The following is a 27,903-nucleotide window of genomic DNA, read 5'->3' on the forward strand; positions in this document are numbered from 1 at the left end:
AGCGCCTCCACTGTAATCGGATAAGACTCCAAAAGTACTTAGAAAACTGTCCTGCCTTTTCATCAATATTTTCTAGTGACTGCAGAAAGCGAACTTTTTAAAGTTGTACTTCAGAAAATTGGAAGGTTTGGAATTGTTCAATATCACTCTGGTATTTTAAAATTATAACTTTCTAAAAAGAGTCATTAATAATAAATTAACCTGAACAAAACTATTGATACTACAGAAACTGCGTCTGGTTATTGTAAACAATATGTCACACAATAAGTGGAAACATTTACTGACAAGAATAAAACGCCACAGATGTCAGAACATGTCATTTTTTAAAAGGCTTGTTTGTACATGAGAATTATTATACTCAACGCAGAATGGAAAAGGAAATTGAGTGAATTGTTTAATGCGTGGATTTCGTGAATCCCAGTGCAATAGAATCTTATATAATGAGAGAAATTTAACAATCAGATGAACAATTACCCAGACCGAAATAAATTTTTATGACAAATCCTTTAAACAATATTTCACCCCTGGAAAATGCCAATGGCTCTGGTTGCAAATGAATAACAGAGTTTCGTCGATAAAATCTTACCAAAGCATTGAATATGGATCGTATTTTGGAAAATAGCTATTTGAAGCCACGGCCTAATTGGCAAAAATATGCAGTGATGTATAATGTTGATAATTAAGGCACTTGCCAAAGTTAAATTTAGTGAGCACCCTGAGAGAGACTTAGTTGTGACGTAAACTATGACAGATGTAAAAACGGGGTTCATAGTAGTATGATAATGATCATAGAAACAAATATTTGACACTTGTACAGTAAGTATTAAAGGGAAGGCTAGTCAAATCATTGTTGAGAATGATGATAATATTATGGGTTCCAGTGGTGTTACCATGGGCAATAAGAATTTTACATATATACATAGGGGAATATTATAACAAAGGAATTTGGTAAATATACACATGGTACAGTATCACTATTTTCATTGTACAATTTTAGGTTGACTATAGGAATACAAAGCAATTCTAACTAACACCTATAATTAACTGTTACACAAAACCTTTGGAATTGGTGAAATCCAATCATATTGAAATAAAAATACGATCCTTTAGAGGTTTTTGTACGATATTTTGGCCCGACATACCTGGTAACCTTGCATAACAGTAAACACGGCCGACGACAGGGTGAGGAAAGTCGATCATTCATAGGTCAAAGCCAGGTTATACATGACTGCTGCTTCGCCTATGGCGAGCCTAGCAAATTGTCGTAGTGGCTGCAAGATTGCTTTCTTGTTGCGTGTTTCTGCATTTGAAGAAAAGAAAAGAATCGTATACATCATATACTAAATATTAAATGATAATTGGTTCATAAAGCGATACACAGGCACTAAACGATTTAGACAAGAGGACAAAGGTGGCCTTTATAGGGGTAATACTCGAATGACGAGTATAAAAAAGGTTCAGTTATTTTGTTTACATCAAAGCCTTTCTAACTTTCCAGACCAAGAATAAACAATGGCCGAATTTTCTTGACTGATAATCTATCTCACTTACTACCTGCAACGACCACTTTTAACAATTTACCACTTCTACTGACCTCTATACATACTTACACACACTTTCATGTATATATATATATATATATATATATATATATATATATATATATATATACATATACATTGAAAAGTGTGTGTGTGTGTGTGTAAGTATGAAATAGAGGTCAGTAGAAGTGGTAAATTGGTTAAAAAGTGGTCGTTGCAGGTAGTAAGTGAGTAGATTATCAGTCAAGAAAATTCGGCCATTGTTTATTCTTGGTCTGGAAAGTTAGAAAGGCTTTGATGTAAACAAAATAACTGAACCTTTTTCATACTCGTACTTCGACATCAGGGAAGAGGATGATAGAATATGCGTTAATACATATCCCGTATACATGCACATACAGATATGGTACATTCCATACTGCACTGTTCTAATACATAAATAAAATTTATATGTACTTATAAATATATATATATATATTTATTATATATATATATATATATATATTATAAGTAAATGTATAACGTACATAATGTTATATGTTTAATGTGTATATAATAATATATATATATTATATAGTATAGATATATAGCTATATAATATATGGTACATACATAACTGCACATACTTAATACATAAATAAAAATTTATATGTATTATATATATATATATAAATATATATATATATATATATATAACATATATGTACATGTACATGTACATGTACATGTAGCAATGTACTGTACATGTATAAATGTATATTATAATGTATATATACATATTAATATTACATATAATATAACATATACATTTACCCACGCACACAATTATAATTAAATATATATATATTACATATATATATATATATATATTATACATACATATAATACTACATAGTAATATTACATATATATATATAAATTTTTATTTATGTATTAAGTATTTGTTTATTGTGTATATATTATATATATATATATTATTATATATATATTATATATATATGGTACATACATCCTTGCACTTTCTTAATACATAAATTAAATTTAATATGTATTATATAATATATATAGATTAAATGTATATGTATAGTGTATAATGTATATGTATATGTATATGATTTATATTATATATATATATATATATATATATATATATATATATATACATACATATATAACATATTATACAGTATATATATATATATATAGTATACATATAATATATATATATATATATATTATACATACATATATTATAATATAATATATTATACCTATATTAACAGTGTATATATATATATATATATATATATATCCACATCTGTCGTTACCATATATATAGTATAAATATATAGTAATATACATACATACACACACACACACACTACACACACACACACACACCATATATATATCCTATATATAAATATATATATATATATATATTAATACATATATTTTATTTATTTATTAAGTATGTGCAGTTATGTATGTATCATATCTGTATGTGCATGTATACGGGATATGTATTTACGCATATTCTATCATCCTCTTCCCTGATGTCTAAGTACGAATAATAATAATGATGATTGCAATATTAATGACATGAATAGCTATAATAACTGGGATAATATTACTGTGATTATCATCATTATGATATTATCAATACTTTACAAGCCGTGTTCATAGGAAAAACAAATTAAGTTATATAACTCATTTATATTCATTGGCTAAATACCGGTCTTTATCCACACACGCCCTACGAACGTTTTTCACATTTCGCGAGTACCTGAACGATACTTTACATATCCTGGAAACTCCAGGGTAAAGAGAGCGTGCGACTTGGTGCATATTTTAAGTTATACGAAACGTAAATTGCGCCATGGAGCCGTATTACACAATCAATATCATCATTTGATGCCCCTTCCCTTATTGTATTCTATTTAAGAGTTTGAGTGTGAAACAATATAAGAATCCCACATACTACTATTACTAGTACTACCAACATCTGAGTCTTCATTCATAAAGTATATGGGCGGGTGTCTAGTAAAGTAGGTCATAACCAGTGTCACTGAGTGGGAGGGGCTTCAGTAATGACGTTTTACTAGCCTCTATCTACGAGCCTGCTACATTTAGCCAAGTTTCCCTTGATATTTATTTGATTTGCTCTTACATGTGCCTCAATTATCAACATTTAGACAACTCTGCATATTTTTGCCAATTAGGCTGCGACTTTTTAAATATCAATTGTATCTTCGTAATTTTTCGGCACAGCATGTTTTAGACCCTCCGGTAAATTTTGGGCAATATAACGAATACCCGAATTAATGGGCCAAGGCAATTTACTCTTCAATTTTTTCAATTTCCTCAACATTCGTTGTAGGCCAGTCAATAGAGGAGGAAAAAAGGCCGAATAAGGAAAAAATTCATGGAAAGCTGGAACAAGCTTCATTATCTTTGTAATAGGGTACTTAATAACATATTAATTTTGCACCTCTATACCGCCCTGGATTTGGCCGCCATCTTGGAAAAATGGCGGCGAAAAAGTTTTTTGCAAATATCTCGCTTAGGACTCAATCTAGCTGAAAGTTTACCGATACATAAAATAATCTTCATAAAATTTCCTATAAAATCTCATTTATTAATTTTTTAAAATTTTTTGCACCGTTTTGGTGCTAGAAGTACGATAATATTTGAATCTAATTTTTTCCTACCCTTTGCGCCTGAATAGCATGTGGTTATTTTTCTTGCATGCAATATTAAATAACGCTTTAAGCTTCTAAGCTAACTGTAGTTCTTTTGTTTAAGGACTATGAAAGCAGACCCATATCCTATCAGTGATTGCTATATTATGGAAAAATGTCTTTATTAAAGAAATGCTTCATTTGTGAAGGAGAACTTTCCGAGGGTGAGACTCGAGAAGTGAAAGAAAAAGGTGGCAGACATTGATAGACTACAACGTTAAATGGAAAGATGGAAAACAGTATCAATTAAAAGCCCTGAAAAGTGTGAAAGTCGATGTAGGAAGGTGAACACAAAAGCAAGGAGTGCTGAAGCTTTCCAGTCAAGACAGGAACCCTCTCAAGTGCCTACAAAGTCTCGGAGAAGTCTAGTCCCAGATTTTGACTTTCTTAATGATTGTGTTTTTTGTGGAAAAGAAGCTTCATATGTTGGTCTGAAAAAAAAGCAAAAACTTTCAAGTGAGCGTGAATCTGTTCATCGTGTAGACACTCTTCATGTTACGGACGCTATTTTGAAAGCGGGTGAAATGAGAAATGATGAGTGGGGCCAAACATTATGTACTCGCATATCTAATGTAGTTGATTTAGTTGCTGCTGAGACAAGGTGCCATTCAACCTGCATGAAAAAATTCTACCAAGCATATCCAAGCAATGACATACTTTTAACTACCTGGAAGAAAATAGAGAAGAATGTCAATTTACTTTCTGCAAGATTTTTAGAGGCATATGAGGGTTAGCTACCAACTAAAAAACAATAAATTCTGAACTGAAAGAAAGATACGGAGAAGACATTATTGTTTCAGTGAACAAAAACAGAAAGCCTGTGGTGTGCTTCCGCAACATAGGGAACAAAATTCTGACTGACGCTTGGTATGAAAAACAAAGAAGTAAGGACGAGAAAGAAGAGCGACTTCGAGTAGTAAATGCAGCCGCCAAAATAATTGCTGAAGATATAAGGACCCAGATATATAAAACTGATCTGTATCCATGTCCAGAAAATTTCTCAACTGACATAGATTCTCTTATACCAGATACCGTCAGCTGTCTTTTTAAAACTGTTGTACTGAAGAACAAGAAAGGCGATAAAAGTATTTGGGATAAGAAGTGGACAGCAATTTCACACGCTATTCTGACCGCAGCTAGACCACATTCTTTCATATCCCCTCTACAAATAGGCCTTTCTGTTCATCTCAGTCAAAAGTATAGTTCTAAGCACCTTCTGAATGTACTCTCTACCTTGGGATTATGCGCCTCCTATGCTGAGGCATCGCTCTTTCAAGTATCAGCTTTACATCATCCAGCCAGGAAACCTCAGACTGACTCATTTACACAGTTTGTGTTTGACAATGCTGATGTGAACATTTGTACGACTGATGGATTCAACACTTTCCACAGTATGGGAGGGACTGTGTGTGTCACGCCTTCTCTAAATGATCCTACTTCAAATCAGCCAATAAGAAGACTACAAAGATCCCCTGCTGGACAATTTGGCCTTGTTCCCATTAAAGCATTTAAAAACAGAGGTGCAGGGGGAATGATGCATATGAAGGTTAGGGATCCAGCAAATATCAATGAAGTTTCCACCTTGAGACAAATTTTGGAGGGTGCTGCTTTAGCTTGTTATCTACGCGTCACCTACTCCGAGGTGTTGGTACTCAACAGGTAGACGGCCACACGAAGCTATCGTTTATTGATATAATTTGTCGACCACACAACATAGAAATGGGTGTATACAATGCTTTGATCCCAGACGGGCTAGTACACAACACTACGTCCCAACCAAGGAGCTTCCGCCTTGTTTAGCACCTCGGAGAAGGTGAAAGTCGCAAACTTTTTCGTAGGCTTGGCACGAAAATGGTGCGACATATGAAAAATATGCATAAAATTCTGGTAAAGTGAGTCCCACGCGAGATATTTGCAAAAGACTGTTTTTCGCCGCCATTTTTCCAAGATGGCGGCCAAATCCGGGGCGGTAGAAGGGTGCAAAATTAATAAGTTATTAAATGCCCTATTACAAAGATAATGAAGCTTGTTCCAGCTTTCCATGAATTTTTTCCTTATTCAATCCCCTATTGACTGGCCTATTGTAGATATCCGAACACCTGTCCTGCTTAGCTCAAGAGTTGATAAGGAAGCCCCACCCACTCGTTTCTTATCCTGTCTCAAACTTATGAATTACTGACAATAATCATTATAAGATATTGCAGATGTGGGGAAAAGGCTACCCTCTGTTAGCATATGGTATGACGCATTGTCTGTTACCAGCGCCCATGGCTCAGGAAGCGATGGTTAAAGCCAAGGTCAATAGAATATATAATACCTTGGTTAAAGCAAGGTAAAAGTAGTGATGTCAGCCATCGGAGGAAAAATTGGCCATTCATTTCCCCATAGTAGTGGCCACTGGGTTTGTTTTTTTTTTGCGGCGAAACAAAGAATTCTCAACAAATACTTCCACCGAATTCTTTAATTGTCAATTTAAAAATAGAATTTTATAATTGTCAATTTAATAAAAAAAAATTATGTGTGAATTTAATAAAAGAATTTTAAAATCATTCAGTCATGTTCCGGTGCATGTATATTAAAGGAAACCCTGAAAGAGATTATCACTTTTCAGAGAAATTCTTAGCCCTTTGGCTGCTACGTTCTCTGCTCTATATAGGTACAGTGAACAGCCGAAATGAAAATGTAGCATCTACGATGACAATACCGCAACTTGTTTGCCGTAAATGATACAGTTTTGTATTGTTTGTTTGTGTGGTGTTTTTACGTTGCAAGGAACCAATGGTTATTCAGAAACTAGACCAACGGTTTTACGCGACTTCCGAACCACGTCGAGAGTGAACTTCTTTCACCCGAAATACACATCTCTGACCCCTCAGTGGAATGCCCGAGAATCAAACTCGAGGCCATCGAGGTGGCAGACCAAGACCATACCGATCACGCCACCGAGGCGCTACTAATTAACAGTTGGGTGGATGTATGCTGGTGACTATGACGTTTGCACATTTCGGACAAAATAAACACCTTGAAAACCAGTAAACTAATGCCCCTCTAATTTTCTGTTGGTCCGCTCATCTGTATCGATGTACGTCAAAGAACCATGAGGTTATAATAATCTCTTAAAACAATGAAGTACAGATAAACTTTAATGTATAAACTAATTTGAAAAAAGCAAAGCCACATCGTAGTACACTCACTCATAAGTTTGAAACAGAAAGAAATGAGTGGGCGGGGCTTCTTTCCTAACTCTTGAGCTAAACCCAGGACAGGTGTTCGGATATCTAAAGCGAATGTTGAGGAAAATGAAAAAGTTCAAGAGTAAATGGCCTTAATCAATAAATTCTGGTTCTTCATTATACTGCCCAAAATTACCGGACTAGGGTCTAAACCATGCCGTGCCCAAATATCAAGAAGATACATCTGATACTTAAAGATATTCTAGAAAACCTATACGACAATTGCCTTGAAATGGTTAATCGTTTCCATGATGTTCACATATGAAAAATCAAACACTGTCTGTTACATCGTATACAATTCGGCAATACATAAAAAATAACCTTTACAAATGGACAACCTAAGAGCTTCGGCCAAGTCTTTTACTACACCATCTACAACAAACTGGTCACCAGATTAAAATAATAAACTTTCGTTTTGGTTTTATGACTGATTTCATGAAATTGGGGCTGTCAAGCCAAGCACTGGGGCACTTGCAACATTTCGCGCTTAAGATAGTGAAGAGGATTGTTCGAGTAGTTAGACAGCGAGATTAAGAGATCCAGATAAGTTATGGAGAAATGGATTGAAGGCTTTGTCAGAGGGAATGGAGATAAGTCAGGGGCTAAAAAGTGAGCGCAGTTAGGTACTCTACAAACGCACATTGTAATGTCTACAGTGCACTACTGACGTCACCTTCCCCTTCGGGAAATAGCCATTTGTGACAAAACTAATCAAACCCATCTAAAATATCCTCATTAATACTAGCCCCTGCCGATGCAGACAATCTTTCCAACTGAGACTTGCGACTATAAAAACAAACGTTAACATCACATACCTTACAATTGACCCACACTTAACACGTGTAAACAAGAAGAAGATCTAGCTGGCGAATTCAAATGGTAAGAGGAGTCAAGCCGAGATATACTACATAGATACGAACAAAAACCCGAAAGACGTTGAAACAACGGTGGGAAGACATGAACAGTAACTTTTGTTTGCATAGCTCCATAAACGTTACCAGTCAAAATGTGCTAACTATACTCGTCAACATTTCGTTTTGCACCGATTTTGGCCTTCAAAACCGTTGGAAATGATTATTTATTTTTTTATTAACACCCATCCCTCCTGCTTGATGTCATGTTCGAGGGCACTGGTAGAAAACGGGACTTCTTCACGCCGGTTTAGAATGTCAAGTTCGTTCAAAGTACAAAAAACCGCAAATTTTTACCGTAAATCATAATCGCGTTCAGAACTGAAAATACGATTTCGTTAGCTAATGCTCAGTTGTGGAGATACTGGATTTCTTCTCACCGTACATTCTAAAGAAATGGAGAACTAAGATGCACAGCGATTTTTGTGTGTGTGTGTGTTTGGGGATACAAGGATGTATTTAACCTACACTTAACCTAATAAGGTTGTGACCTATCCTAACCACACCAAACATAACATAACCTAAGGATCTGGGTCTTTACCTGACCCCTACTAGCATAAAGCTTACCAGGTCCTTTACCTATCCAGTGAAAAATTTGTTTAAAAAAGCCCTATAATCTTAATCTTATCACAATCAAGACTTGCAGAAGTATCGTGAGGATGAGATAAGTCATTGCATTTCACTTCTATGTATATTTCCCCCACCTAAAATCCCGAGTTTTTCATGTGGTTCCAATCAGTCAAAGTACATAGGGTCTGCTCAACTCAGCAGTGGGGGCGGAGCTAATACTGTGACGTCACAAGAGTAACACTTCCCGTGCTTCTCCATTGAATTACTTAAAGAACCTTTAGTTTTTATACATTTAATCCATATCGCATGGTGTTTTTGATAAAATCTTGATAAAATCTGTAAAGAGGTTCACATGTTTGGATGTTTTTATTAACACTCCAATTCTTTCATTTAGTCACCAAAGCCTTGTTTTAATTTCACATAAAATATACCAGTTTCAACACACAGCTACTCCAGCTTTCGTCACATGTTTATTCTTTACTTATTTATTTACTTAGCTATATACTGGTTTGTTGTAGTCTTCAAGTCCATTTTTTATAACATGGCAACTCTCTCTCTCTCTCTCTCTCTCTCTCTCTCTCTCTCTCTCTCTCTCTCTCTCTTTTAGGTAGTAATGTTATAAAGATTATAAATAATTCTTAAGAAATGTATTTAGTTCTGTCCACTGTGTTCATACCTCTCTTTGAAAAGCAACTTTTTTTTTTTATTTATGCTAAAGGTCAGAATGATAGATTAATTATATTTTCCAAATCTTATGAATACTTATTATTATGCAATAAATACAAAGAAAATGTGGATACAGGCAGTGTAAAAAATGGCAGTTGTATTTGCACGACTTGACCACAAAATAGAAAATATGTAAAGTATAAGAATTACATCACATACGATATAAGGTATCAAAGGAATAGATGATGAAGACAGTGCCACAGGGAACACATTTCCAGCAAATTTCTCATTAACACTTCATATCACATAAATATACTTCCGAACACATAAGTTTACATATAACACAAACTGTATACATAAAGGTATTAATTATGCATGCCTCAAACGATTATAATATTATCGGAAAAATGTACAAAAAGGTATTCGTCAGTCTGGCTGGATGTAACTGATGACGTTACAAAAGAGGTGGGGCTAGATTTCAGATCTCCCATGAACGCTTAATTTTTTATAATTTTTGCGTGCGTAGATAATTTTTTCTATGCGCGATTATGGGTTTGAAAGTAATTGTAATTATAATGTGTCATATACCAATTTAAAGGGTATTCTTTGTCCTTTACATGGTATATGGCAAAATGTAATAAGTTGAATAATTATGTAAGAAAAATGTGGTAAATATTTACATAAAATTTAAAAATTTTGGTCCGTCTTTGACCAAGAATTCCTCAAAAATTTCTGAGAACACCTATCAATTATATTTATGAATTCTATAGTAAATTTTATCAGCTTTCTAATCCATTTTTCAGGTTCTTTTTATCATCATCCCTGAGTCAGATACGCTACGAAACGTGAATGTATGTAGGTTGTCGGATGACGTAATTACACATTTTTGAGTGCGTAGATAATTTTTTCTACGCGTGCTTGTGGGTTTGAAAGTAATCTTAATTCTAATGTGCCATATATCATTTGAGAGAGCATGCTTTGCACTTTAACGTAGTATACGCAACATATAATAAAAGGAAAATTTATATAAAATACGCCATCGCAAAAATAGTTATATAAAAATATTATCGTAAATATAGTTTCATAAAGATATGGGGATAGGTTTTAGTACCGCCTCGTGAGCAGACCCTATATTACTTTGACTCTGGTTCCAATAATTGTATGACATCGGAACGGATTAGTGTCTAAAACTAGGCCGGAACCACCAATTTTCTAGCAACATAACAAACGTCAAAAGCTTTCACAACACACTAAAACATAGGAAAATACTAATTTTAATTCATAACACGATTATGGTTTACAGTAAATTTTTACCGCCTGTAGAAAGGTTTTGAACAAATCTCACCTTTCAATTTTAAGTCACTCGTTTTCAGTTATTCCCCCACACGAGAAATTCTGGTCCCCACCAAATGCGCCCAGACTGACAGCTGGAGTTGGCTGGGCAGCGAGCGGGGTGGGGTGGGTTTGGGGGGGGGGGGGGGGGGCTGGGGAGCAGTGTTATAAAAACAAAAAATCTGGCAGTTTCGAAAGTTAAATCCGTTAAGATACAAGAGACAACTACATGAAAACCAAAGGGAGACTTGTGATATGGAACAAATTTATCGATAACCTGAACCCGGCCCGACATAGAGCAAACTTTATACAACTTAGAAGTGACCATTTTCACCAAGTTAACAATACCGTTTTCAATAATAAAAGGAAAAAAAATGGAATAAAAATCAATTGAAGTAAGTCAGTTCTAATGGGTCAAATCAGAATAGTACAATAATTTGAAAAAAAAAAGAAGTCCAAAACCCCGATGACAACGAAAAATATGACTTAGAACAGAATTCACAAGTGCTGTACGAAATTGGTGAAAAAAAAAAACCTTCGAGAATATCTTGAAACACATAAAAAACCAGTGGCCTTCAACTGTCTTCATATGTAATAGCCACACCTTACTATATTGTACAAAATTGAACAGGAGACTGGCGTTTGAAATCAAGTCTCACAAAGCACATTGTTACACACTAAAATAACCGGCATGGTGTTTATGCGCTCTCTCTCTCTCTCTCTTCTCTCTCTCTCTCTCTCACTCTCTCGCTCTCTCTCTCTTACACTAGGAGGTGGCACCAGCTAAGACATTTTAAACATCAAATATTACAACACTTATAAAGAAAAAAAACTGCTTGAGTAACTTTTAAATTTTTTAACTTTAAGGGGATTTGCGCGGTTATTCGTAAGGCAAACCTCAGTTGCTTGCTTTATACGGCAGAAGCTAGCTTACCTCACTATACGTCACTTCCCTTCCCTTTCCACAGCTTTTTCCTTTCATTGACTTTGGCCTCTCATGTTGAACTCGGGGGGTACTGTCTCCCTCTCGGGCATCCTCAAGGGCTATTTTAGCTGTCGACAAAAGTTACCATTAGATCGTGAGAAGGTCTTCCACCATCCGAATATTTGTAAAAATTCCACAATAAAATATCTACATCGTCCTTATTTTGCTGTCGGATAAAAAAAAAATTAAAAGTTATACAATATATTCGATTTGTCGCATATGGTGATTATATATATATATATAATTATATATATTTTATTATATAATTATAAATATAAAAAAAATTGAATTTTTTATATATTATATAATAAATTATATATATATGATACATAATATAAATAATATGATCCATTATATTATATATACATATATATAATATAATATATATTAATATATATTTAATAATATATATATATAATGTATTATATTATATATATAGTATAATAATATATATATATATATATTATATATATATATAGTATATATAATATTATGTTATATATGACTTAGAACAGAATTCACACACATATATATACCTTATATATATATATATATTTTATATAATACGTAATTATATATATTTAATATATAATACATACATATTATATATAATATATAATAATATAATATATATACATATATAATAATAGGACACACACACAATAGACATTATATATATATATATATATATATATATATTTATATATATATATATATATATATATATATATATATATACGTGTGTATGTATGTATAACTGAATCACGAAAGTTAGGAACATGATAAATCAATAAATAAAGGTATATGCCACGAGGGCAAATAAACAACGGAGTATCCACAAGGTCTTTCGACGTTCAAACGTCCTTTACTTAGCAGAACTGCTAAGTAAAGGACGTTTGAACGTCGAAAGATCTCGCGGATACTCCATTGTTTATTTTCCCTAGTGGCATATACCTTTATATATATATATATATTTTATATATATATATATATATATATATTATATATATATATATATATGAAACAACTTTTCCAATGGCCCAACTCACAATTTAACTCCGTTACTTCATAGATTAAAAGTACATACAAGTAGTCTATTTACACATTTCCAACAATTAACTTTACTTTTCGTAAGATCTTTCTTATCCGTTTCATTTTTTCATTTAGATATTTTAAGTAAATAATTTAATATTGTATCTTTGTTTAGGCAATTACATTGACAAGATAATCCATCATTTCATAGGGGATGATTATACGAGAATTTCAATTAAACAGTAACTCTTCTAGCGGAGACTGACAAACTGTTGCTTGTAAAACTTCAAGCAACAAAACATTAAAGAAAAAAACCAGGGTGTATATACAGTTCACAAACTTATCTTTCCCGGTAATTAACCTTAATTTCTTTCTGCCCTGCTTCCTGTCTGCAGAACTCTGTCACCCTCTTCTGCATTGTTTTGATATACCAGCTTAACCAAACCTGCCTGGGTCGAGTAAACGAACAAATACAAAACAAATAAATGTGTTCGCTGACAAAAAAGTTCGGCAAAGGATCATGGTGCCATAATGTACACACACTACTGTGCATTTCAGGGCCGTGTCTAATAGGTTTTCGTCGGTAAAATCTTACCAATGCATCGGATTTGGATCGCATTTTGGAAATAGCTATTTGAAGCAACAGCCTAATTTAAAAGGAAACTTGACTATTAGCCAATTTAATAAGCACCCAGAGAGAGGCTAGTTGTGACGTAAACTATTACATCAGACGTAATAGCCGGGTTCCCAGTAGTATGATAATGATCGTAGAAACAAATATTGACCCTCTTAAACGATAAGCAATACCTTGAGAAGGATATGGAATAAATATCGATAATTGTAAGATAATATACTATAATGGATGATAATCCAAACATTTTTATCTGTACAGTCATAGTAAATAAAAATAGTTAGAGGTTCTGTCTAAACTTAACAGTTAAAAATATTACTTTGTTTCCTAGCGCTCACCACCTAAATAGGCGACCATTTAAGTTGAAACTAAAGATATAAACAGATTTGAGTTAAAACACAACACCCCCCATAAAAAAATAAAATAAAAATTCATCACTTGCTATAGAAAGTGTCATTATCATCGAAAGCAGCAACTGTATTACGTTTATAGCACCGAGATCGTCGAATTCCAGTTGAGAATAACTATGATATTACGGTTTCCATTGGTGATACCACGGGGTAATGAATAAAAATTTGGTATTTATACATATGACAGTATTATAACAAAGGAATTTGATCAATATTCATAAGGCAATATTACTATTTTCATTGTACAGTTTTACGTAGGTTATAAAAGTACATAGCAATTATAACGCAATTTCTATTTACCTTTTCAGTATGTTATGCAAAACCTTTGGACTTGGTGAAATACAATCATACTAAAATGAAAATACGACCCTTTAGAGGTGTTTGGTAAGATATTTTAGCCCGACATACTCGTAACCGGTAACCTTGCATGATAGTAAACACAGCCGACGACAGGGCGAGGGCAGCCGATCTTTCATAGGTCAAAGTCAGGTTATACGTGACTGCTGCTTCACCTATGACGAGCCTAGCCAATTGTCCACGTGGCTGCAAGACACCTTTGGTTTTGCAGTATGCAATAAAGAAAAGCCTCGTATGCGTCATATGCTAAATATTACATGGTAATTAGTTCATAAAGCGATGCACAAGCACCAAACGATATAGACAAGAGGACAAAGGATACTACTATAAGGGTAATACTCAAATGACGACTATGAAAAAGAGAGAGACAAATATTTTGCTTATATCAAAGCCTGATTCAAACAAGGCTGGCTTAATTTAAAACAAACAACAGCATATCCTTTTACATATGATTTTATATTACAATATTTTTTTAATATTTCCTTCAATTGCAATAACGTTCAGTAAATCAATGGATTAGTGGATTTTGAAATTTAGGGCTAGGCCCTAGCGATTGGACTATGAGTTATGAGTATTATTCAGCACTACAATGTAATTATGATTAGACAGACACACACACACACCTATAATATATATATATATATATATATAGATATATATATATATATATATATATATATATATATATATATATATATATATATATATATATATATACACACATATATATATATATATATGTATATATATATATGGATATATATGTGTATATAAATGTATATATGTCTTAAACCCCCCCCCCCCCCCCCCCCCCCCCCCCCCCCTTTGGACAAAAACTACACAAATCAGCAATTCTTACCTGTGGCAGCAGGCGGCGCCCTCTATCTGCGAGCATGTCACTAGGCTATTAAGCTCACATAAATAAAAAATAAACTATTTATTACCCAAAACAGATTAACATAAAATAGAGTAAATTGATTAATAAGTCATAGTGATAAAACCCAAGTCTGCCCCACAAAGAAAACTATTAAGTTATCATTCCACTCTCCTGGCTAAGTATGCACTCCCAGACTCAAAATGTCAATTGTCACATTGTATTAGTCAAGTTAGAGAATCCCGTCACTAATATCATGGAATGGAGCCCATCTGTAATAAAAATATATAACACAATATTAAGTAATGAGATACACTTCACACTTCTCTCTTTTCAAAGGCAATATTAAGTAAAGAGATACATTTCACACTTCTCTCTTTTCAAAGGCAACTGTTTCTAAGTCATTTAAAATATGTGCCATACCTTTAAGATGGGGGTTTTCTCCCGACCTTGGCATTCGCTCAACCGTCTTTCTTCCTATCACAAAGGAATGTGTCTTTCCCCCAAGTGCCTCGATCGGTCAGACCTGTGACATCCGTACAAACGAATGTACATACCCACCACACCTCAAAACTGCCCCTGGCAACAGTACGGACAGCCACCAGCTTAAAAACGCATACGCACCAGATTCCTTCATTCAAGGAGGCTACCTCTACAGCTCACACTGACTCCATGCAAGGGCAGCTGACACATCAATTCATACCTGTAAGATGGCTCGGTCACCTATGTCCTTTGTGCACTCCTGTCGCACACCACATCAGCAACTAATGCACAATGTATCAATTTGCAACATGATTAAGGGCTACCTCCGTTTTGTCAAGAACCACTAAACTATTGGAATTATCAGCCTTGGGAAAAAGTTTAAAAGAATTGAAGAATGATAATAGCTTACACATTACCAAGGCTAATAAATCCAATAGTTTAGTGGTTCTTGACAAAACTGACTACATATCACGCATGCATACTTTACTAGAGGATGAAATAACTTACAAAAAACTCGCAAAAAATCCGTTGGACCAAGTAATAAAAAACTTTAATATCAATATCAAACAAATTCTTAAAGATAAAAAAGAACTTTTGTGTAAGTTAACTGTAAAGTGTCCCTCATTACCTTATTTATATGGCCTACTATGAGATTCAGGGTCTCTGTAACACGGTTTTTTGGACTTTGCTCCTTGTCAAAGCATCGGATGTAGCTGAAAGTTGACATATGTATATTTTACAACCACACACAAATTTTGTCAGCATTATCAATAACCTAAACCCGATAGTTTTAATTTTTATAGAGTAAAAATGATCTAGCCGACGCCATGGCCAATGATTACGAGCCAAGAGTCGAAAAACATTCATTACGTACGCAAGGTAAACAAACACCTTTTGACTAAATATTGCCCCGCCAATCCACCAGACAGAAATTCCATCAGCTCTGAAACCCAAAGACTTTATGAATAGCGGAACGATACATAGATGTGGGTGGGGTATCAGTGCTAGCGTAGTAATACTAATGTAGCAGTAGTGCCGCAAACAGTATGCAGTAATATACATGAATTAAACGTTTAGGCCAACTGCTGGGATCCTTGAGGATCATTTAGCACTTCTTACAACTACTCGAGAAATTAGTTTTTATAGCCAGAAGTTAAATTTTCTAATCCAACAATGCCCATGGTAGCCTTTCATGTTATCCTGAATTATAACGAGGCGAAAGTGGGTGGAGCCTCATGAAGTCATCATTCTGACGATAATTATTGGTGAAGGTTTAAAGCCAATATACGGTACCGGCTATTTTTTTTTCGGTAAATAGGTAGATAGCCAATAAATAAAAATTGCTTGACATTGGATATAGCAGTTATCAAATCAAGCTTGTCTACTATGTTTTTGATAGTTACCAACTATTCCCTAAATCTTGTCAATCTGATTGTGATATAACAGTAGACTGTAAATTTCTTTGGAAACTTATTTTGGGAGTTAGACAATAATCGAAGTGTTTTTGCATTTATTAACATATTTGTTGGTTTGTTCATTATGACAATTATCACTGGAGAGGTTCCAGAGTTCATAAAGGTGTACTGCTTTGCTTGTATTTTAAATGTATGTCATTGTTGCCAGAGGTTTAGCCGTTCGTTCGTATAGCCAATCATCCATCAAGAAAGAGGGAAGAAATGCTGTCATAAGTTACGTAACGAGTGCGTTCGAAACCTTTTCTCTGAGTAAGTTGGCCCGTCTTCAAAAAAGGTCACTTTTACATTATAAGTACCAAATTTATTCAACCTACGTAGTGCAGAATACACTCAAAAAAATTTATGTGTTGATATATGTATTCTGAATAAGCGTTATATTTAGGAAATGCATAGATAAAAAGTTATTGCGAAAAAACCGTGTTACAGAGGCCCTGAATCTCATAGTAGTCAAAACTCATAAGGAAAACAAACCTATGCGCCCAATTATTATTAGTACAATGTAGGATCAATGCTTATAAACTATCTAAATATCTTACTAAACTGTTATCCCCGCTACTAGGAACTGTATCTAATTCACACATCCGGAATTCTCTTGATCGTGTGGAAAAATTAAATAACATTGTACTAAACCCTAGCGATATTTTTGTCAGTTTTGATGTATGTTCTTTGTTTACAAAAGTCCCTATTGACTCTGTGCTAGAATATTTAAGTAATGAACTTGTACTGCATGAATTGCCTATGTCCGTTAGTCACATAATTTCCTTAATTAAGTTATGTATTTGTGATTGCAGATTTATTCTTAATGGAGAATATTACCAACAAATATTTGGTATGGCCAGGGTACCCTATCACCTATCCTTTCAAACTTATATATGGAATTTTTTGAGAGACAACACCTCCCGAATATCACACTTATCCCCCTAAAATGGTACCGATATGTCGATGATATCTTAGTAGTCTTACCTGGTGGTATCGATGTAAATGATTTACTGTCTAAATTGAATAATTTAGTGCCATCCATAAAATTCACTGTTGAAATTGAAAATAACAATGTCATCCCTTTCCTAGATGTATTAAAACATAGAGAATCTTTCCAATGCAAATTCAGTATTTATAGAAAACCCACAAATAATTTAACCTATGTACATTTTTATTCTGGCCACCATCTTCATATTAAAATTTCAATTTTTTCTTCTATGTTCCTACGCGCTTTGCGTATCACGAGTCCACAATATCTGGACCAAGAAATAGAATACATAAAAAAGATAGGAAACGATCTTTGCTACCCACCTCATTTAATTGATTTATGTTATCAAAAAGCTCACAAAAAGTTTTATAATGTTGCTATTAATGAAAAAGAAATGCCTAAAAATGTACTTAGCTTACCTTATTTTCGTGGATTTGAAACCATAAAATCAATATCTAAATCGTTTAATGTTAATGTAGTGTTCTCTTATAACAATACCATTAAAGATATGCTAATTAAGAATAGTCCCGTAACAAATAACATCATTTACAAAATTCCTTGTAAGGATTGCCCTTCGTTTTACGTTGGTCAGTCAAGTAAAAATTTATGTGTACGTATAAAGCAACATATGTATTCAGTTAGAACAGCCCAGACTTCAAATGCACTGTTTATCCATCTGAGTGAAAAATCTCATTGTATTAATTGGGGTGATACCTCAGTAATTGCTAGATCTAATGATTATGTTTCAAGAAATTTACTGGAATCGGCAATTATACAAATCACTAATAAAAATAACCTAAATCTTAGTCTGGGAATGTACCATTTGGACCCATATATTTGTAAGATGTTTATGAAGGACCTCAAAATAAATGAACAACTAATAAATTAGTCCCACGTGTATATAGTTATTATTTCTTTCTCTCTCTCTCTCTCCTCTCTCTCTCTCTCTCTCTCTCTCTCTGGTTCAATATTCTATCTCCCTCTTTCTCTTGCTCGATATATATATATTTATATTTTCTTTCGCCTTTTCATTAATAATAATTTTTGTTGTGGAAAATGTGTGTAAAAATTCATGATATTAAATTGTATATGCTCGTGTTTTTTTTCAAAATGTACTGTTTTCTGGAAGAATCACTTGTTTACTGCGGGTATCCTTCAAGGTGTGGCTAGCCTCTGGCGGCTCCTCCTTTCTGTAGAGTGAAAATCGCCCTTATGGCTAATCTGGTAGTGTCAGTTTGTATATTAAGCCTTCTTTTGACTATGTTGTTCTTTGTAAAATCAGTTTGCCTCAGTAAAGGGTCCGAACAGGACCGAAAGTACTTGGCTATCTCGTTTTTTCATTTTTTTCCTTCGTGGCAAAAAACCTTTATATAAATATGTAATATATATAATATATATATATATATATATATATATATATATACTATATATATATATACACATGTATAATGATGAAAAATGAAATAATCAAAATAACTGAAAATTGAAAGAATGAGTAACTTAAAATCCATAAAAAATTAAACAGATAAAACCCCGAAAGCATAGTCTCACTGATAACCACTCAATAACCCTACAACGAACATTAAGTGTCAGTTTCAACTAAATGAATCAAGCATATAGAAACAACAAAAGTGACACAGGCACACAAATAAAATAATGAACGGGGAGTAGTGTGCCATACCAAGCACTGTGGATTTATTACGGGATTGATCATGCATTAAGGAAGTTAAGTTTCCGTTATGTTGCATTCATATAGCGGGATTCAGTAGGTACACGTGGACCGGAGCTTCTGAGGCGATGTGAAGCAACAGAAACAACGGGGTAACAATGGTTTTCACAGTGTGTTTAAGACTTAGTGCATATTTCAAGATGAAGGAAACGTGAATTGCGCCATGGAACTATATTACACAATTTATATTCTCATTTGATGGCCATTTCCTTATTGTACTCTACTTAAGAGACATGACTCGTCGAACAGGTAAGAAAGACAGTATGTAGGGTAGGTGTCTGCGTGTGTGAAACAATATAAGGATTCCATATACTACTGTTACTAGTACTACCAACATCTGAGACTTCATTCATAAAGTGCTGGGTTTCTAGTCAAGTACGTCATACCACACTATCACTGAGTGGGAGGGCTTTCAGCAATGGCTTTTTGCTAGCCTCTATGTATGAGCCTGCTAGATTAAACTAAGTTTCCATTGAAATTTCTTTGATTTACTCAGATAAGTACTTTAACTATCAACATTAGACAACACTGCATATTTTTGCCAATTATGCTGTGGCTCCAAATAGCTATTTCAAAAATACGATGCATATCTGATGCTTTTGAAAATTTTATTTAAGAAAATCAATAATTTAGACACGGCCATGAAATGGCACAGTAGGTATAATTGGTGCGTTCGACAAATTTCTCTGATGCAATTACCGAGGAAGAAGAAGAAGAAAAAAAAACGGTAGTAGTTATGAGAAGTTTGTAAATAATGCCTAGTTACCTTTCTTGTTATCCAGTTATCACTTGTTTGTTTGTTATCCAGTTATCCAGTTATCACTTGTTTGTTTGTTTGTTTGTATGGCGTGTTTACGTTGCATGGAACCAGTGATTATTCAGCAACGGGACCAACGGCTTTACATGACTTCCGAACCACGTCGAGTGAACTTCTGTCACGGTGTCACCAGAAATACACTTCTCTCACATCTAAATGGAATGCCAGTAAATCGAACTCGTGGCCATCGAGGTGGTACGCCAACAACATACCGACCACGCCACTGAGGCGATGGTAAATAACAACGATAACTGCAGCATAAAATAAATCAGTTCAACCAGCCACAGATTTTTGCATTCCGAGAACCCTTCATGGATCCTTTGGAGGAAGGAGAGATCTGACAATATGTCTTGACTGGATTTTTGAAAATCATTCTAATGTCGCTAATATTCAGGGAGGTACAGTAATGTCACTCGTATGTGTAACTGTGTCCAGTACTAACACCACCGTGTGAAAAACAAGATTTAACTGGTCGTGGCCCATCGTCGCTGCATGCCACCTTACTGTGTTACGAAGTCAAAGGTGGAACAAATAAATTTGTTATGTTTTTTAATCACCATGAACTCTACTGCAACCTTCAATATAAATGATACTGGAGTCAATAAGGATTTTATTTCAATTAGAATCTTCTTACATATTTTCATTATAGAAAAAGTAATTCGAAATATCAAAATTCATCACGATCAATTCCTACAAACACAAGCTCAAAGTGGTTCGATCGTTGAAGCTTAGCAACGAGATCCCTGCAAGGAAGCCAGGTTGTTTTTGGTTTCCATGTAAAGTGGTTTTTAAATTTTGATGTTCCACTGTCTGTGAACTTTCCTTTCTAAGGAAATTCAACTAAGTTTTTGTATTTGAACTGAGAGCAATGGTCATAGTAAACGCGCGCTAATAACATTGCATTATCCACGAGTTATCTAAGTTGACGATACGATAAAAACGAGCGTCGCTAGGCCTGCTAGGCTGCTACACCGTGCATACCAGATGGGCGATAATCACGGTTTTTCTCGGCAGAGCTCGGTAATTCTAGGAAATAACTCCGAACGGACTGAAAGGAACTTGGAGGAATTATTCCTCCAAGGCATTAATACGAAAGCCACTAGGGATTAGGACGTCAGATGTATTTCGCCGTTTTTAGCACTGGCCCCTGGGGGTTAATTACAGTCGACCTCCCCCTCCCCCCCCAAAAAATACCGATAAAGTCTTAATAAGCAACCAAATACCAAAGGAAACTTTAGTTTCCAATTAATACCCGACGCGGAGTTATTACCTAGATCGACTGCCCCCAAGGTAACCACATTTGGTCGTGTATCCGGACCCATTTCGTAAAACACAAAAAATGGATGGAAATCTTACCCGCTCCCACTTTCGTTGACGGAGGTACTTACGTGGTAGGAAGTATCTGCATATCATCACTCATCTGAGTGCAATAATGACCTAAGGCTAGCCTCCCAGATAATAGCAGAAAACAACAATATTTTACTTACATAATCCTGATTTTTGCCTTCCTCACATCCCTTCATACAATTTTTTTCATAATTACTGCCTGTGGGGTATAATATGACTGTAAACAAAGCCAGAGTGCCCTTCAAATAAGAACGCGGAATGTTTATGGACAACTCGTATCAATTTAACACTGATTGAGCGTTACTCTTCAAAACTTACCCCTAGGCTTGAATGGACAGCTCAAATGGCAGAGACACCAACACACCGCTTCTAGCACTAGTGTTAGGGTTCCCCCTTCCAGGCTTCCAGCCTTTCCAGGGTCTGGAGACAACTGCTCCTACGGCACGAACGAACGAGCAACAGCTATTAAGTGACATACGGTTAGTAAGAAACTGACCAACTGACAAAGAAATCGTTTATTCGAACCTCGTGCGTAAATGATAGGAAAGGCGAAAGCTGCCACATTTGTTTTTAATTAAACAAGAGCCGCGGAAGTACAAATCCACCGCTTGAAAATAAAATGCCAAGATCAGGAACGATGTCAAAATCCCATCAGTGTAAGAAGAAACCTCACATCCGCAGTAATAATTATAACAGCAAGGCTGTTCGAAAACACTCCCAGTCTTTCTGGCAAAATTGCTGTACGCTGTGAATTGATTAAAATAGAAATAAGCTAGTTTTTTTCCTTTTTAGATGAATTGGCAACTAACAACGGGACCGTTTTCTCCAGATTTATACTTTAAAAATCATATAGTGCATAAGATTTAATCTTTATACTATCAGGAAAAACCGTATGAAAACAATAATTGTCTCGTGGGATAAAAAAAAATACAATTAACATATTGCAAAAAAAAAAAAAAAACCCTACACAATTGCCTTCCCTGAGTCATAAAGAACCCGGGACATTAAAAAAAATCTATATGGCCGTCAGCAACAACGACTTTAGCAAAAACTAACTTAGTCCTGAAAGAAACATCTCGTCCTACTTCAGTGACTCTCAAGTAAATGGACTATAAATTGCTGGCACTATTTGGAGACACGATTTCTAGTCTCTGATCTCAATGTTTGAGTTTTCTGTTAAAGAAGACTATTGTACCGGCTTTGTCTGTCCGTTCGTCCACACCTTATTCTGTCCGCCCTCAGATCTGAAAAAAATACTGAGGCTAGAGGACTGCAAATTGGCATGGTGATCATCCACCCTCCAATCATCAAATATAGTAAATTGCCATCCTCCAGCCTCAGTAGTATTTATTTTAGTTAAGGTTAAGCCCCATTTACACAGGTGAAGTAAAGAGGCAAGTCAAGTGAGCAATGGACTGCTTTTCTTTTCAAGGCAAGTAGCACAGGACAAGTGCCTGTAGGCTATACACAAAGCAAGTGAATCAGGCAACTAGCCTCTCAGTTTGCGATGTGCATTTGGAGCATGTACATACGTTCTTTGTTTTATATTGGATCTTACGAAGTCTGTAATTAAAAATGCTTCCAAGTTATTGTACAATGAGAAGTTAGATGTAATTGAGGAGGAGGTTACTCAAGAGAAACGAATTTGGGTAAGGGAGTGGATAAAAAGGAGAAATGAACATGGGGTTTCAGAAACTCTTTTAAGAGAGCTGTATTGTGAAGATCCTAATAAATACAGATCTTGCTTAAGTTGGCCCAGAGATACAGAAAAATTATACCTTGATGAGAGATGCATTATCCGCTAAAATCAAATTAGAGATAACCCTCACATATCTAGCAACTGGATATTCATTCAGAAATCTGCAGCACCACTTTTGGGTTTCAGTTGCTTCGAATTGTGACACAGTTTACAACCAGGTAAAATACACAAAATGAAAATTTAAGTTTTATTATGGCCATTTTTATACATCCTGTTTGCATGATGATTTGCTCTACCTTATTTTTGAAAAATAAATTACTTTTCAAGTAAAAAAACAAAAATATATTCTACTACAAAATAGATTTTTACTTAAAAAACCATTTATTTACAGGTTTATACACATCTTGAGTGGCAGCACACGATCTTTCTGGCGGTTCTACTTTAACATTGTTCTTGTTTAAATGTTTTCCTTAAACTTTTAATTTTCTGTTTGACATCATTAATTGTAGAGTTTTCAATTTCCATTTTCTTGCATATGTCAATGAGAGCACTCTGTCGCGCTGCCTTGTTTCGATATATTTCGGTATGCAAGTTCCGCAAACACTCATGCTTCATATACAATAGAACAAACTTGCTGGTTACATCTTCAGTCCACTTTGCAGCCATTTCTGAATATATAAAACAAAACAGTGAGTAAAATAAAATTCCTGTATTCGGCACAACGTCTGTCCTGCAACTGAGCTGGAATGAAGATGATAAGGGTTGTCGAGTGCATGTTCACACAGGTCAAGTAGTTAGCAAGTAGCTTATGGCCAGTGGTGCAACTTGCCTCAAAATAGACCTCGTGTCTATTCACCTGACTCGCTCTCCAACTTGTTTCTTATTTGACTTGCACAAAATATTGGTCAAGTGTGATGTTTACACACGTCAAGTTACTTGCACACTGAATTGCCTCGTGTAAATGAGGCTTTAAAGTTGGCCATGGATCGTGCTTCTGGCAGCGCTTTCCGGAGCCATGGGATACACCCTCATTCTACCGCATCTGGTGAGCAACTCGCCGGTCGGTCATAGTTGATGGTTTTCATACAGCATTATACGTCGTACAGAAAACTCTATTTCTTCAGAGCATTTTTTACTTATTTCTTATAATGGACAACACAATATTGAAAATGCATGACGATTTTGCTCACCAGCGCGATCTTTCTATAAAAATACTTTTGTTATTGTCAAAAGTCTTAAAACGACCAGTCGAATGACAAATACTTTTGAAATAAAAAACCCATTAGCCACTCTTCGTTCACAAATGTATAGACAAACAACAAATACATTATATACTCCCTCCGCTTTATGATGGGGACTGCAAGATTGCAAGAGCAGTGAAGGACTGAAATACATCGCTCGTGTCATTCACAATATAAGAAATGCAAATCAACTGCAAGGAAAGGGTTCACACCAGCTCCCTCTGACAATTACAATAACTAAAGCAAGAACGCTCAATTCTACAATTCTCTGAAGAAAATAGCAGTAACCGTAATTTAGAGATTATAGTTAAGAACTGAAATAACACTAAAGGATTGTGAATGATGGATCTGTCCATATGCCATCTGCCTAGTAGAATGATTACGTAAAATGATTGTGGTTATTTTCATTCCTTATATGTAAAGGTCAGTGGGGAAGCCAGCCACAGGAACTACACATTCCAAGCCTGAAGTAAATGGTTACGGGAGAGACGAACGAAGGAATCGTCGTTTAAAAGGAAAGCGGAATCGATAAAAACCTGTTCTGTTTTTGGTTACTGTAATCAACATAAGTCTTATTGCTTTCCTGAAAGCCGCCTTTCGTGGATTAAATGTTCGTCGTCAACAAATAAATGAACTACTGAAAAAAAGAGCATGAGCTGCTCCATGGTCTTATACGAAACTTATGATGATATTCACAGATGATCTCGCTGCAGCTGTATTTAGTTTCGAGTAACAGACATTTTTATGATGAAAGTGAGATTCGTTTGATGTAGAAGGTGGTCTCGTACCGTGACGAGAACGATTACAATGTAAGACTCGTAAATCAATTGCTGATTAATTATTTGGTTGCGGAGAAGATAGTTCGGAGAATAGCGTCTACATGTTATTAGTATTGTTGGTTCAGTATTCTCATTTATTCGTCTCTAATCCTTACATTTAAGAACGTCCAAACTGAATACAACAATACTCATTGCAATAGTGACACAACACAGATGAAAATGAGAATGCTCAAAGAAGAAGAAACAGTTCATAAAAATGAACTACATGAACAGAAATTAAAATAATACAAAAATGAACAAGAATTTAGTTTCCTGTTTTGCTTTAAGGATAGAGTGGAGGTATTTGTTCATGGATTAAAAGATGACAGAGATACAAATACCACACGCATATATAGTTATATATATATATATATATATATATATATATATATATATATATATATATATATATATATATATATATATATGATCATTAAGCTACAAATGTCGCTTAATATCCAATATATATATTATATTGTATGTATATATGGTAGTGAGGTTACTAGCTCCATGTACTACTTTTACTTGATCCCAGTAAGTGTTGGTACCAATTGACAGCAGAAAAAAAATGTGAGCAATAGTCTGGGAGCGAACTCGTTCTCCTCCAACGTGAACCAAAGCACCTGCGGACTCATAACAAGGACAGTGAGCTCGTTTTTAGACGGAGTCTATCGAATCTGAGAAGGGGTTTCAAACTCGGGGTCAGTCAATGGTAAATTGCCGACGAAACCAATAAGCTACCACCACCAATAATATATATATTATTCGAGCTACAAATGTCCTTTAATATCTAATTCGCTCTACCTCGGAATTAATATATTTTCATATATGTAAACCGAAGGGCAATTTTTTAGTTGGTAATAATTTCTCCTCTCGTGGGATCGAACCATCGTCCAGCGGATAGGGACGAAATCAAGACGACAGTGACGTTATCGATTCGGCTAACAAGTGAAGTTATAAGTTTATACCGATTCTGACCTTACAAATCACCGTCGAACTCGGTTATTTTAATTAGAATCGATATTAAAGGACATTTGTAGCTCGAATAATTTATATGAATCACGGTGATGTGATAATTATTCATTATATATATATATATATATATAATATATATATATATATATATATATATATATATATATGATCATTAAGCTACAAATGTCGTTTAATATCCAATTCGCTCTACCTCGGAATTGATATTTTTTCACATATGTACCGAAGGGGAATTTTTTAGTTCATAATAATTTATCAACTAAAAAATTCCCCTTCGTTACATATATGAAAATATATCAATTCTGAGGTAGAGCGAATCGGATATCAAAGGACATTTTGTAGCTCGAATGATTTATATGAATCACGGTGATGTGATAATTATTCATATATATATATATATATATATATATATATATATATATATATACTATATATATCTATATATATATACATATATATATACACACATATATATATATGTATATATATATATATATATATATATATATATATATATATATATGATATATATATGTATAAATAAAGGTTTTTTTGCCACGAAGGAAAAAAATGAAAAAGCGAGATAGCCAAGTGCTTTCGGTCCTGTTCGGCCCCTTTACTGAGTTTGCCTCAGTAAAGGGTCCGAACAGGACCGAAAGTACTTGGCTATCTAGCTTTTTCATTTTTTTCCTTCGTGGCAAAAAAACCTTTATTTATACATAGCATCACATTTTATATACTTCGTGATCAAGTTATTCATATATATGTATATATATATATACTACATACATATATATATATATATATATATATATATATATATATATATATATATATATATATATATATATATTATATATGATTATTAAGCTACAAATGTCGTTTAATATCCAATTCACGCTACTTGGGAATATCCCTGATGGGAAGTGATCCCCGAAGACGAATAATAAGTTATACCTAAATGTCAGGATATCCTCGGGTTTCGATCCCTCGACACATGACCTTCCTACAACCGTCGACTGGAGTCGCTGGAAGGTACAGGGTCGAGGGA

The 27,903-nt window shown here is 34.5% G+C and overlaps 1 long non-coding RNA gene across 1 annotated transcript; it reads right to left on the reverse strand.

The window, feature by feature from the left end:
• Positions 1 to 324: 324 nt before the first annotated feature.
• LOC135220268 (uncharacterized) lies at positions 325 to 22,465 on the reverse strand. Its single transcript, XR_010315628.1, has 3 exons — positions 22,420 to 22,465; positions 11,929 to 12,047; positions 325 to 1,300 (listed from the first exon to the last, which is right to left on the reverse strand). It is a non-coding gene; the product is annotated as an uncharacterized LOC135220268 (long non-coding RNA).
• Between the last annotated feature and the right edge of the window lie 5,438 nt (positions 22,466 to 27,903).

This window comes from Macrobrachium nipponense, chromosome 1 (assembly GCF_015104395.2).
Source record: "Macrobrachium nipponense isolate FS-2020 chromosome 1, ASM1510439v2, whole genome shotgun sequence".
NCBI lineage: Eukaryota > Metazoa > Arthropoda > Malacostraca > Decapoda > Palaemonidae > Macrobrachium > Macrobrachium nipponense.